The 15,817-nt window shown below is 35.6% G+C and overlaps 1 protein-coding gene across 1 annotated transcript in view; it reads right to left on the bottom strand.

Annotated features, from left to right (window-relative positions):
• The window catches only part of pde1a (phosphodiesterase 1A, calmodulin-dependent), a 146,237-nt gene extending 133,456 nt beyond the window's left edge, over positions 1 to 12,781 (bottom strand). Inside the window, exon 1 of the mRNA XM_049484844.1 lies at positions 12,648 to 12,781. The gene's annotated coding sequence lies outside the window, so the exon portion shown is untranslated. The remainder of the gene's footprint in view (positions 1 to 12,647) is intronic.
• Between the last annotated feature and the right edge of the window lie 3,036 nt (positions 12,782 to 15,817).

The raw sequence follows: 15,817 nt of genomic DNA, 5'->3' as shown, positions 1-15,817 counted from the left end.
TTCAATACTCAAGTGTGTTAAGATGACACTTTTGAGCCCTTGTGGAAGGTTGTAGGTTCAATACCTAGAGTTTGCTAATTGTAACCCTGTTATTAAGTAAAGCTCTAGGTTCAATACCCAGGTCTACTAATCTGACACTGATGGGCCCTTGAACAAAGTCGTAGGTTCATTACCGAAAAGTAGCCCTTGAGCTTGGTTGTAGGTTCAATACCCAAAGTGTGCTATGATGACAATGTTGGGACTTTAAGCAAGGTTGTAGGTTCATTACCTAAATTTGCTAAGATAACCCTGTTAAACCCTTAAACATGGTTGTAGGTTCAATACCCAAAGTGTGCTAAACTGACACTGATGGACAAAGTTTAAGCAAAGTTCTAGGTTCAATACCCAGGTCCACTAAGCTACAGTTGGCCAAGGCTCCAAAATGTTGAAGGTTCTAACCCCATAGACAATAGAGATTAATTAAAAAAATCTGTCAGTAAATTAGTAAATCATTCGGTATAGACATCTCTGTTTAAAATGAGTTAATTTAGTAAGAAAAGAAGACTAAAGTAGATCTATTGTAGAAAGATTACTAAACCTGTTATTAACACACACCGCCGAAAAGAAAAACCCTCTGAAACCAGGCTAATCTGACGCCGCGGCGCTGCGAAAAACACGTATGTGACAAATGTCAGCCGAAACGTAGGAGGAAAACTTAATAAGCAGAGATAATTAATGTTTGATTAAAGAGGAAATGAGTGAGAGTGGAGAAATCTCTCAGATCAAATAAAGCCGTAATGTCAAACACTTCATTCAGCTGCTGTTCAGGACTGGCCACGCCCCCACAGACCATCGCTTTCATCACCGCGAGACAATTTTATACTGTATTTTTGCTATAAATACAGCTCTGTGAAAAAATTAGAGCGCTTAAAATGATGAGTTTCTTTGATTTTACCAAATTGAAAACCTCTGGAATATAATCAAGAGGAAGATGGATGATCACAAACCATCAAACCACCAAACTGAACTGCTTGAATTTTTGCACCAGGAGTAAAGCAGCATAAAGTTATCCAAAAGCAGTGTGTAAGACTGGTGGAGGAGGAGAACATGATGCCAAGATGCATGAAAAAAACTGTGATTAAAAACCAACCAGGATTATTCCACCAAATATTGATTATTTCTGAACTCTTAAAACTTTATGAATATGAACTTGTTTTCTTTGCATTATTTGAGGTCTGAAAGCTCTGCATCTTTTTTTTGTTATTTCAGTCATTTCTCATTTTCTGTAAATAAATGCTCTAAATGAGAATATTTTTATTTGGAATTTGGGAGAAATGTTGTCTGTAGTTTATAGAATAAAACAACAATGTTCATTTTACTCAAACATAAACCTATAAATAGCAAAATCAGAGAAACTGATTCAGACTCTCTTAATTTTTTTCCAGAGTTGTATATATATATATATACTGTATATTGCATAACTTGTGTATTTGCAGCTGGTGGTAAATGTTTGAGGCCTATATAGTTCTGTTTTTGCTAAAAACAGTTTAAAAAATGAAGCTGATTTCACTAAATAATTAAAAGTGAATTAGCCTCTTTAGTAATTTGCTAAACATTCATTTCTGGACCCCCCGATATTCAAGAATATACTATTGCAAGAAAATAAATTAGTATTATTTAGTATAAATGTATTAGTTTCAAATATTTGACAGAAACTAAAATAATCTGTTAACTTTGTCTATTAAATAAAAAACCTGACTTTATACCATTCATTTATTCATTATCTATTAATTTAGTTATTTTATATTAGTGTAATAAAATAGGTATTATACAGGTAGTAAAAGTATTCTGCAAAAAAACGAAATCTTAGTAATTTTAAGTCAATAAAGACAATTATTTTCTTCTCTGTTAATAATTTTTGTCTTACTAAGCACTGTGCGTCAGATTATTTTGCCTTTTTAGGAATAATTATCCTAATTATCCTAATCAGTCAACCCCGTATTATTAATATTATTATATACCCAGAATATACAGAGTAAACCAGCAACAGCGCCTCTCCTACAGCACGGTGAAGCAGACTCGTGGTGGAACAGCGCCACCTGCTGGAGACAGTTCCACTTTAACTACTGAAATGAAGATGCTGCAACAGTCACATCATCGTGTACAATGTAAAAATAGAGGGTTCTTTAAGATTTCTTTATCAGCACCATGCATAACAAAATTAGTGAATTTCCTCAGTGATAAAATCCAAAAAAGGATTCAACCACTGTTATGATTTAATTCATTTTAAACACTATATAGAACAATTGGTACCACTTTCAAATAAGACTACCTTCATAAAGGGTTTATAAATGGTTTACAATTAGTTTATTAATGGTTATTAATTAGGTTGTAAATGCCTTAAAAATCATTAATAATCAGTTATAACACATACGTAGAAAGGGCAACAATTACCTGTTGTTTGCCAAATAGTGAACCCACAGCCATCTATATTGTTGCACTTTCTACGTATGTGTTATAACTGATTATTAATTATTTTTTTAAGGCATTTACAACCTACTTAGTAACCATTAATAAACTAATTGTAAACCATTTATAAACCCTTTATAAAGGTATTATTATTTTAAAGTGGTACCGAACAATTTATTAAGAGCACGGTATATAAGCTACATTATTTGTTAATGTAAATACAATACTAGTCAAAAGTTTGGACACACCTCTTTATTAACATGTTTTTCTTTTTATGAATATTTATATTGAAAGCTATACATTTATATTGAAATGCTGAATTATTTTGATTCCTCTAATCACATTTATCTTTGAGTACAGATCAGCACACTCTTGGTATTTTAATCTCAGCATCTTTATGAGGGAAAGTATAATATGGTATTCGGCCTAAGCCACTTTTAACCTTACCCTGGTTGCCAAGTCATCAGCCCGAGAAGCTTGTGCAAACACTCTGGTTGCCAAGTATATGAGGATCCGCCTTAGCCACTTGTGCCAACACCCCGGGTGCTGTGTATAATATGGGAATTGGTCCAATTCCACGCTTGTGTAAACACCCCGGTTGCCAAATACAGGATAAACCCCAATTTAACCAATATCCACAGGACCAATGTTGAGTCTCAGACGATGCTGCCGTACATCAGCTGAGACACTTTTTACAATTCCACTGTTGCCGAGTATAATATGGAAATCTGCCCGAGCTACTTGTGCAATATACCCCGGTTGCCAAGTATAATATGAGAATCAGTCTGAGCCACTTGTGTCAACAGCCCAGCTGCAGAGTATAATATGGGAACCGGCCTGAATCTTTTCTGTAAACACCCCGGTTGCCTAGTAGAGTTGCCTTTTAGAGTCGGTACAGTGACTTAAGTAAGTACGTAAAGACACATGAGGTGGCCAGAAGAACTCCCACGAAAAGCGAGTTTTTAGAATTAATATATTAGGCTTGGCAGGGATGGTCGTTCCAGCACACTGACACCATTAAACAAAATATTTTATATTTATATTTCTCCACTGCCGCTTTAATGTTCCTTAGCTTTTGGGAGAACATGATAACTCCAAAGAAACGAAAATTTGACAGCAAATGCAGAAACATTCGGGCACAGTTAGAAAATTACTATTTTTTAACTGAGTTCAGAGGGAAATGTGTATGTTTAATTTGTCAGGAATCAGTTGCCATATTGAAGGTGTATAATATTAAGAGACATTATGAAACGAAACATCAACTTGAAAAATCTTAGTTTACACAACACTGTCAAAGATAGATAAAGATAGTAACTTAATAGTAAGTAAAATGGTGTGTAAATGAAAGTAATCAAGAAAATGTATCATTATAAGTGGTATATTTCATTATTTAATTTTTATTACAAAGTCTGTGGCCAGTGACTGCACATATATTTCTGCTTCTGGCCCCCGACAAACAAAATTTGGACACCCCTGCTCTAAACCAAAACCCCAAAATCTAAGACCTAATCCCAATCAGGATAGATAGATAGATAGATAGATAGATAGATAGATAGATAGATAGATAGATAGATAGATAGATAGATAGATAGATAGATAGATAGATAGATAGATAGATAGATAGATAGATAGATAGATAGATAGATAGATAGATAGATAGATAGATAGATAGATAGATAGATAGATAGATAGATAGATAGATAGATAGATAGATAGATAGATAGATAGATAGATAGATAGATAGATAGATAGATAGATAGATAGATAGATAGATAGATAGATAGATAGATAGATAGATAGATAGATAGATAGATAGATAGATAGATAGATAGATAGATAGATAGATAGATAGATAGATAGATAGATAGATAGATAGATAGATAGATAGATAGATAGATAGATAGATAGATAGATAGATAGATAGATAGATAGATAGATAGATAGATAGATACTTTATTTATCCCAAAGGAAATTTAGGAAATTTAGGAAACACTAATCCCTAGCCATTATTACCAAACCCCAAGCTCTAACACCTAAAACTAGACATTCGTTTTTTTTTACAACTATACCTACTCTTTAAAAATGCAAACGTGTGCTTATAGCAATATTCAGAATAATAAAACTATCAAAATCTAATATTCGACCTAAGACATTTTTGACAACACCCCGGTTGCTGAGTATAATATGGGAATCAACCCCAGCCTCTTGTTTAAACAGCCTCTTGCTGAATACAGTGTAAACCACATTTAACCAAGTTCCACAGGACCAATGCTGAGTCTCAGCTGATCTCAGGCCGACTCTTCATGCTGTTCCCTGGTCTGCGTGACTGGCAGTGAACAGAAGAGCTGCACAATCACTGTGCCCATTGTCTGAAAGGGCACTCCTTACCATAACAAGAGCGAGGGTAGGTGGCTCTTATTAATATTTTCGCCTCTGTCCTCACTTGTGCTGTGTTTACAATTCTAATGAGCGCGCTCATTACACATGAACATGTAAATTGGTCTGATGAAATCGTCTTCGACGCGATCAAGGTCATCCCGTAATCGCCGGCGGATTCAGACATGAAGAGCAGCAGGGTTGAGTTTGTTTACAGCCTGTGTGTAAAACTAAATCCAGTCTGACCTGGTTAAAATACTGCGGTATTCTATTAATACTGGCCTGTTTCACGATCCGCTGCACTACAATTCCCATCATGCACTGCAGCACCACAGTGACAGCGGTTACACGCAATGTTGCCACTTTTCAGAGCCGTCTATAACGAGATATTTAGGCAAGGTTAAGCGAAGAGTGACCAATTTAAAGACATTTAAGTATAAAACTACAGCTACATCCCACAGGAGAGAATCACCCAAACTGCTCAGCACTTTCTTTCTTTCTCTATATATTTATTTTTCCTTTCTTTCTATTCTCTTTCTTTTTTCTCTTGCTCTCTCTCTCTTTTAACAATGACATTTTTGGTGACACAATAAAATCATAGCCAGCACTGAGTGATGCACTGTTTGTAAATGCAGTAATGGAGACAATTGACAAAGTTCAATTTTTTTCAAATCAATTTCCAAAGCTCACTTAATTTCCATGCTACTTTTTAGCTGTAAGCTGGTAACTAATGAACTGTTTCTGTGTTTATTACAATTCTACAATATACATTTTATCTTTTTTTCACAAAATATTTTTTTTCAGTTATTGTTTAACAACACAGATTGGTCCCCTTTTTTCCACAATATATATTTTTTACATTTATTCTTCACAGCACATTATTTTTCTTTTTTCCTTTTTTTTTTAAATATACATTTTTATTAAATATACTTTTTTTTTAGCTTTTAGTTCCTTTAAAGTCCTGTCTTATCGCTACCTTTAGTATTACTTCATATAATTCCCTATAATTTTTTTTTTTTTTTTTACAATATATATTGCAATACGGATATACTGTATTGTCCCACCCCTAGTGTGTAACGTTCCAGTTAACATTTCCCAAATGTAACTCTGATGTAAATGCTAATGGTAAGAGTTTAAATAGAATGCACCAATAATACAGACAGGAGAAAACGCCGCAACACATGGTTCTCTGAGCGACGCCACAGCAGAAATATATTTTCTAATTCTCGGAAATCATTACAGCTCCTCTAAAGGCTAAGAGTTCTCCACTGAGAGGAAGTTCTGAGCTGAGTTGAGCTGAAGTGCGCACTCTCCGGCACGTTTATTCACACTCGCAGCCGTGCAGTCTCATAGGTAGGAAGAAATAATGCACTATTTCTCCACACAGTATTCAAATTTACAGATTTACACTGCAAAAAATGCACAGTACCAGTCAAAAACTGGACACACCTCTTTCTTTTTATGATTTTTTTATGATTGTAATGTATTGAGCCACTGCAGTTAGACAGTCACTCCACTCTAGAGCTGTAAAGCCATATACACTGCACATTTCAGTGTCCAACAAAAAGGGTAACAGTACCCTGAACTTTTATTATACTGACATGCCAAAAGTCATGGGACAGAAGTATTACTTCAGGGCACGATTTGGGGACAGATATACCTATTTCCTGCACTATACACACTAGTAAGGAACAGGGGTGTCGCCATGTTTTTTTTTTCTTCTAATTCAGCAGGTCTCGCCGCTGGTTGGTGGTGGTGGGGTAACTAAGTTAAGCAGAGCTAAGCTAAGAAAACAAAAGTTTATTTTAACGTCAAGCGAGAGCTGGATGTTAATCTACACAGATTTCTCTCCTGAAAAGTTTTCGTTTATTTGGGTGAGTAAAGCGCTTCTGTTTATTTACAGTAAGCTGTAAGCAGTAAGGCTAGATGCAGCAGCATTAGCATTAGCAGCTAACCACTAGCGCTAGACACGGTTAATGCTGTCCAACAGCACTACACTGAAGAATCCTGAGTGTTTCGGTAAACCTGGGAGATATAAGATAGAGGTTCATCACACTTAGTCAGATATACTAGTGATAAGATAGCACTTAGCACGGTTAGCAGCTACAGCTAATGCTGCTCCAGCAGTGCAAGCTGTGGTTAGCAGCAGCAGGCTACAGGCCAAAAATACTCACCTCTGAACGGCAAAAGAGCTAGTGTTTAGCGGGTAATGCTAATACTGCTCCAGCCTTGATGCCGGAGAAATAAAAAGAAACTCCTGTTTAGTGGCTTTACTGCTCTTTAATACCTGACTGGTAGAATTCATTCATAATGTGCACCAAATTATAAGGCGCATTGACGATTTTGGGGAAATTTAAAGGATTTTAAGTGCACCTGATACAGGGTTCATACACTTTTTAACCAATATATTTCCAAGCCTAATTTTCATGACCATACAATCCTTAAATATTAGTGTAGACATAAACAATAAAACTAAAAATCCATGTCAAAACTTATTATAGTAGGCCTATATCTTACTTCAAATGGAATCAAATAATAAAAAAAGACATTTTTTAAGCAATGCTGACAAACTTCAATTGTAATAATAAGTCTTTAGTTAAAAACTTTGAATCAATTTTTAATTAATGTAATTTGGCAGATATCTGGTTGTCAGAGAACATGTTGGCTGGGGTTTCTAAACCTGCTTTTCAAGGAAAGAGAGAAGAAGATGGTCATTACAGCCTAAAAAAGCAGCAACAGCAGCCCTATGTTTAGTTAGCTAATGCTATCTAGCTTTGTGCTGCTTCTCCTGTGTACAAATGTCACATTTCTGTATTTTCTGCAGTTCGGCTCCTCGCGTCTCTGCCTTTTATTAGTCTGAATGAAGCCGGACAGCATTAAATCAGCATGTTTCTCACTGAGTGAATTAGAGTTACAGTGCAGCTGAAGCTCTTTTCAGAGGAGGACCCGCGCAGCCAGCTAGCTAACGCAAGGTGACGCGATGGATTTACCCAAACATTACATTATTTTTTACACCAAAACAGCTTTTCTCAGTTGACAAACGGAGCAAATTTCCAAATTTTCCAAAACTTTCTGAGCATTTTTATTTTTCCAAAACTTTTCCAGGCCTGGAATTTAAATCCATGACTTTTTTTTTTTTTCATGACCGTATGAACCCTGCTTATAGTGTAAAAAATGTGGTATATATTGCTCTGTTGATGTAATCTGACCAGTGATCACATGACCCGGCATGGAAATATGGTTGTTCCAGCTGTAGCCGCTCCCGACGTCACGGCTCGGCCGGATCATTAGCAGCGCTGTTTAGGAAAAGCGTGTGCAGGCCTGACACCACAGAGTAATAACTGTAAATCAGACACCGAGCCGCAGAGCGCCGGCGCTCAGAGAGAGCCTCCTCATTACGCGCCAGCTCATCACCACACCAGGCTTTTAGGTGTCATTACTGAGCGAACTCGAGACTAATACACTATCAAATATACATCACCGGCCTGCGCCGATTACCCCGCGATTTATACAGCGCCGCCCGAGACCGACACGCCTCCTCGTGCTGCAGCCTGGATAAAGATAAAACTAAAAAAACTCTGCTGAAACTTTAATAAAGAGATATTTACACTTAATCAGCTGTTCAGAGACTTAAAACAGAGAGAAAACATTAAAATCAGGAAAATTAGCAATTTTTATTTTATCTTAATCACTTTAGATTAACTTTTTTCCTGAATGCACTCTGTATTCTTTATGTGTTTCTTATTTTTAGGCTTTTTGAAATAAAACAAATAAATAAATAAACATTTATTTGAAGAATCAGTTGTTTATAATTATACCACAGTTAGTTCCGACCCTGTAATGTGATTGGCTGAGAGGAGTTCTATGAGTGCCGTTATCAGCCGGTAATGCACTGTAATCGAAGCTCATGAAAAACATGGAAAACTTACAAAATAATTAAATAATCATGAAAATCATGAAGTTTTAATTCAAATTTGCATAGTAATGACGCATTCACTTAATAGATTATGATACATTGCTCTACTCTACACAAAAGTAGATGGTAGTACTGTAGTAAAAAGTATCGGTATCGGCAATGCTGGCTCTGTATTTATTTGGTATTGGATCGATGCAATATTTTGCAGTATCACACAGCCCTACTGTTTAATCCCATTTGGAGAACAGGAGAACTTTAGAGTTGTTCTGGACAAAATTATTATACCTGCTCATATATTTATTAAGGAAAATGATCCAATTTTACATATTTTTAAGTGGCAAAAGTATGTGAACCTCTTCTGTATCTGGTATGATTTCCCTCCTTTGCAGCAAAAACTGCTATAACTAAACGTTTTTGTTAACTGTTGATCAGTCCTGCAAAAAAAGTTTGAGTTAACTCAAAAACTCTGCTCTGCAGTAACTCAGTAACTGTCTGATTTAGAGTTGTTCTGGTGTTAGCATGTGTACAGAGGGTATACGCAGCAGCGGCAGAAGTCTGGAAAAACCCAGCACAAATGACCCTGGCAACACTTATGCTAATCTAACGGCTAACAGCTCTTCAGCGTGATTGTGAAATAAAGAGGCCGAATTTCATTCCTCCTTAATTGCACTCCATTTGGCTATGAGACAAAATCTTTAATTGCTTTCCTCGCAGCCGTCCAGCGCGGTTAGCAACCGGCTGTGCCCGGCGCTCGGAAATTAGGCACCAATCAGCGGCGGCGGCAGCCGAGAGCCGAGTAATGAATTCCAGCGGCTTTGTTCTGCCCACTCGACCCGCTACGCTCCCCAGCCCTGAAATACGACTAAGATTCAGTGATTATGATGCTTTCTCTTAAAGCTGCGACAGCAGAAAGCGCGACGGACGCTAACCACCGCGAGACGGTTGCCATGACGAGGCCAGTGACGAGATCCTGACCTGAAATGACCTATGACATGTACGAAAGTACACACTTATTAACGTCACTCTGAGTGACTAAAGTTATTAATACAGCACTGTTTATTCTTTAGTAAGGAATAGAATTGAAACTTAAAAATCAGAAAAAAATTAGTAAGCTGCCAGGACCTTTAGGGAAAAAACAAAAATAAAAAGTATATTGCAAAAAAAAATTAAAAATTTAACAAATTGAATATTGTAAAAAAAAAAAAGGAAGAAAAAAATGTACATTGAAAAAAACAAACAATTTATATTGTTTACAAAATATTTCCACATTTTCCTGTTAGGGCCGGGTTTTTAAGAAAAATTTATATACAACATACATTTATTTGTATGAGAAATCTGTTGTTTATAATTAATTAGTGTAATTTAAATATCCTTTCAGTTATTGATTTAATCAGTTACTGATTTATTTAAGGCAGTTTATTTTGTGTCTGAGTGTGAGTGCAATTATTTACAGCAAAATAGAAAAGTACCAAAAACTTCATTTCAAACTAAATTATCTTACTTTCGTATTCTGATATATTATGTAAAATCTAAAAAAGTTCAGTACTGAAAAACAGAATTGCTCAATTTCGCATCAGAACAGTAGAGTAAATTGTGTATTGCAATAATTACATTTATCATCATTTGTATCTGCAGTATCTGCTCAGCTCCGTAAAGAACAGCTTCAACTCTGGGATGTTGGTGGTTTATGGGGTTTCCTCACATTAACTGATCACTTCAGATCCATTCCAAAACATTAGCTTAGCTATTCTTATTTAAGCATTCTTTGGTAGATCGAATTTTGTGCTTGGGGTCATTGTCCTGCTGCATGACCCAACTTCTCTCCTCCTAGGACCTGGCATCCACATTTGTGGACATCACATTTTGGGTTGTCTAGACCACATATTAAATTTTGCTCTACAAGGCCTGGTGTCCTCTTGTGATGCCACTAAACTGTTGTGTGACATTTTTTCCTTTTTTCCTTTTTTATTTTGTTATATTATGCAAAATCTGAAAAAGTTCAGTATTGGAAAATAGAAATGCTCAATTTTGAATCAGAACTGTACAGTATATTGTGTATTGCAATAATTACATTTATCATCATTTTTATCTACAGTATCTGAAGCATATTTATTTTATATATTTACATCAGGTGATCAGCTAATAACAGATTTACACTAAACACATTTTCACTTTTTTCACCACACAGTTTTCAGTTCTGTATCATTAAAACTGTAAACAGTATATATATATATATATATATATATATATCTGCTGATGGCTAAACCCTGGAGATCTGAGCTCCTGGGAGGAGGCTGGGAACATGCTGAGATGTTTACTGAGCTAATGACTCCTATTGTCTGGATAATTAAGGAGCATCATGGATTTAGGGTCTGATTAGGTCGAGCCGGGTTCAGTAAATCCTGTTTTTAGAGTGTATATAGTGTATTTATACAGATTGAGTTTATATAAGATCTGTATGATCTGAGAGTGATGTTTATTACTGAGACTGAGGTTCTCCTGCAGGATCAGTCTGAGCTCTGCTGGGAGTTTATATAAAACATATAAACCAAGAGGGAATCTCAGGTAAGGGGGCGGAGTCTGCAGGTACACCTGTTTATCTCAGACCCCCCTAGCACTGTAGGATTTATATATATATATTTTTTTTTATTATTATTATTTTATTTCTCCCATTTTCTTTTTTTAAGTGATATATGGTGTTATTTCTTGCTACTTTCTTCTTTAGACTTCTATTATTTTTTATTAGCGTTCATTATTTTCGATCATTGTAATTATTTATCTCTTTATTTGACTGCTTTAATTTTTAGTCTGTCCACTTATCCTTACACTATGATTTATTTTTTATTTCTTCTTAATTAAATCCTAATTGATTTTGACATTTAATTTTTATTGTTTTTTTCACAAAGTTCCTTATTTTAGCTTAACTTGATAAAATACTTTTTAATTTTAATTATGATAAAAAAAATCGTCCCCCTGAATTGTAAATTGTGATGTTCTGTTTGTGCCGGGAAGAGATGTGTTTGTACCGGGAGGAGTTCTGTTTGTTTGTGCAAGGAGAAGTTCTGTTTGTGCCGAAAGAATTTTTGTTTGTGCCGGGAGGAGTTCTGCTTGTGTCGGGAAAAGTTATGTGTATGCCGGAAAGAGTCCTTTTTGTGCCGGGAGGAGTTCTGTTTGTGCCAGGAAGAGATTTGTTTGTGCGGGGAGAAGTTCTGTTTTGTTTGCCGGAAGGAATTTTGTTTGTTTTTGCCAGGAAAAGTTCTGTTTGTGCCGAACAAATTTTTGTTTGTGCCGGGAGGATATTCTGTTTGTGCCGGGAGGAGATTTGTTTGTGTCGGGAGGAATTTTGTTTGTGCCAGGAGGAGATTTGTAAAACAATGAACAAACTAAACAGCAGTGAAATAATAAATGCAGGTAATCAGTGAACAAACAAACTAACTCTTAAATACAATTAAAGCCAGCAGATATGGAAAAAATACCAATTACCTAAAATTAACCATTTTCATCAGAAGTTTTTCAGTAAAGATAAAACCATATAAGACTTTGGCATGATTTGGGCATTTTTTTCATTTTTCACAAATGTGGTTCCATTAATTTTATTACCAAAGAAATAAATCACCAAACTACCAAACACAAGTTTTCTTACTTTCTGAGCTTCTGTGTTTAAATATCTCAAATAATAGAATCAATAAAAACTTTTTTATAGATTTGGATTAATTAGCAATACAGAAAGTTAACAACCGAAAAAGTGATGAAATAATAAATAAATGTAAGAAAACAAAGTAAAAGTAAGAAATAAGATAATAAAACACACAACAAACACACACCTGCAAGTTCACAGAAACAGTCAAAACTCCTGAAACTAACTTCCCTCACATCCCAACCCCACACCCCCCACCCCGGCACTCACCTGCCTCGGAGTCCTCCGCGGAGTCTCCGGGGGTGGCGGGCGGAGCGGCAGCGGGATGCCGGGTCTGGGTGCTGCTCTCCGGCTCCTGCGCTCTGACGCTCGCCGCTGCGATCTTCCTCCGGGTCAGCGCGCTGGACACGGACCCCATGAGGCTCCGCCGCTCCCCCGCAGTCCCGCGATCCCCCCAACCGCATGGGAGACCCCCGGGACCCCCCTGACCCACAGCGACCCCCCGCGACCTCCCCGCGCCCTCACACCGACCCCGAACACTCAGAACACCGAGCAGCAGCCGCACGCGCTCCGCTCCCGGTACCAACCATCAACCACCAAACACACACAGAGCCGCGCTGCCGGAGAGGCGCTGCACCCACCGGCCACAGGGGGCGCTGCACCGCGCTCTCCACACCAAGAACAGCCCGAGTACAGGGGTAATAATCACTGCTATCAGATAATAAACTACTAATACACACAATACATAACTGATAAGTACTAATATAAACATATTTAACACCATAAACAACTAACAATGTATTTTATCAGACATTAAACTACTAATAAAGACTAATAAACTACTAATACATACAATAAATAACTGATAATAAATAGCTGATACTACTACAAACACATTTAAGGACATAAACAACTAAAAAATAGAAGAAATAACTGATAACTACTAATACAAATATATTTAACACCATACAAAACTAATAAAGCATAATAAAAGCTAATAATACCCTACATTACTGATAAATATTAATACAAACACATTTAACACCATAAACAATGTCTGATGTCAGATAATAAACTGCTAATAAAGCCTAATAAACTACTAAAACATATATCACATAATTAATAACTACTAATACAAACACCATACATAACTAATAATGTCTTCTATTAGATAATAAAATACTAATAAAGCCTAATAAACAACATAATACATACAATGAATAACTGATAATTGCTAATGCAAATACATTATACACCAAACATAACTAATAATGTATAATACAAACTAATAATTACCTTAAATAACTGATAACTATTAATACAACACATTTAACATCATACATTATGAAAATTGTCTGATATCAGATAATAAAATACTAATAAAGCCTAATAAACAACTAATACATACAACAAATAACATATAACTACTAAGACAAACTCATTTCACCACATAAACATCTAACAAATAGAATAAATAACTCATAACTACTGATACAAACACATTTAACAACATACATAACTAATAACATCTTCTATCAGATATTCAACTTCTAATAAAGCCTAATAAACTACTAATACATACAAAAAAATAACTAATAACCATTGATATAAACACGTTTAACAACATACATAACTAATAATGTATAATAAAAGCTAATTATGCCTTAAATAACTGGTAACTATTAACATCCCATTCGGTTGCTATGGTGTCGCTAAATGAGTAATGTTCTTGGGTGCCTATAACCTTTACATAGTGCTGTATATTATAACATATTTATTATTATAGTTACATTTATACCCTAAAATATCCACAATATCTCACCCCAGACAGAAAGTTCCACATCTGCATGCTCATATTTGTGTTTTTTTTATTGAACAAAATGCATTCCACACATGTGTGTATTCAAAAATCAAAACAAAGCATTGTTCTAAATCACAAAAATCACCTCTCTAAATTTATTTAGTATAAACTAACATTACACAAAAATTATACAGTACACAGACAGAATCGTTTAGCATGGGTGCTAAGGGCGGCTGCATCACACAGCTTAAAACACTACAACACAGACAAATCTTCCACCAGGTGCTTGTTTTAACATTGCCAATTGGTTGCTATGGTGTCAGGAGGTTGCTATGGTGTTGCTGAGTTGTTGATAGATGGTTGCTATGGTGTTCAAGGATGTGATTGTTATAACATGATGGTTGATGGTTGGTATAGTATCCCATGCAGTTGCTATAGTGTTGCTAAGCAGTTGCTATGGTAACCCAGGTTGTTGTTTTAACATTGCTAAGTGGTCCCTATGGTATCATGTGCTTGCTATGAGGTATCCTACCAAACAAGTTAACATTTCAAATGCCCTCAGCTACATTAACTCCCTCACTTTACTGAGAGATTGAGAGAGGTATTGTTAATAAATGTAACTTTAATAAAGAGATAATAAAGATGACAGTAATTTTAACAATTAACTGACAAAAGCAAGATGACCACAAGGTGTCACTATTAACAAAAAAGAGCAGTAAAATGAACAGATTAAATAATTGCTGGTAAAAAGCTAATTCAACTTTTTATACTAAATTCTACTACAGCTATACTCCTGAAATTGGCATAAAATAAATGTGTTTTAAAAGCAATTCAATTTACCTAAAGTTTAGCAATAAGATTTAACAACTATTAATTAAATAATTTGGAGCAGTGGGTCTCAAACTCTGGTACGCAAAGCGTTTCAGGGTGGTGCACAAGATGATGAACAAAATTAGACCCTGTGTGTGAGCTTACACTTCAGTTCTTTACAATTTTATAGGCCCTACCACTGAACCCTGTGGAACTCCACTTACATTTACAATAGGTTTTGTAACACCAGCAACTGGTGTTCATTGTTGTTTTACTGTTTTTAACTGCACTACCTTCATTACACACCCACTAACTACTACTTTTATACTTTATATTTGTATTTTATTTTTATATGTAACATTTTATCTTATCCTTCTTTTGTAACGTCTGTGTACTACAGTATATCTGCTACTGGATGTCCAGTATTTCCCTCTGGGTCTGTCTGTCTGTCGATTTTTAGTTTACTACATAATTTGAACAGACAAACTGTCTCTTACACTGTGCCAACATTTCTTGATGAACGGACCAATAGAAACTCTTTAAAATGACCTGAAATAAACTCTTTTTACATTGACTTCCATTGAAAGTTAACAAGGTTGTTTTCTCTCTCCTGTAAAGTTGCTATTTTGAAGATAAGTGTTTTTCATTGGACAACAACGATATACAATAAACAATAATCAATAATTTAGTGGTAGTTAAACGTTTTGGTTTGATTGTGGAAGATACATTGCTTTAGACGTTTGAGAACCACTGATTTGGAGGAAGCACTGGGAAGCACTATGTATTGTATAATAATCCCACCCCCTCCAAACCCAACCCCACCCCAATA

The sequence above is a fragment of the Astyanax mexicanus genome, chromosome 11 (genome assembly GCF_023375975.1).
Source record: "Astyanax mexicanus isolate ESR-SI-001 chromosome 11, AstMex3_surface, whole genome shotgun sequence".
Classification (NCBI taxonomy): Eukaryota; Metazoa; Chordata; class Actinopteri; order Characiformes; family Acestrorhamphidae; genus Astyanax; species Astyanax mexicanus.
The sequence above is the reverse complement of the archived record's forward strand: the minus strand, read 5'-3'. Positions and strand labels throughout refer to the sequence as shown.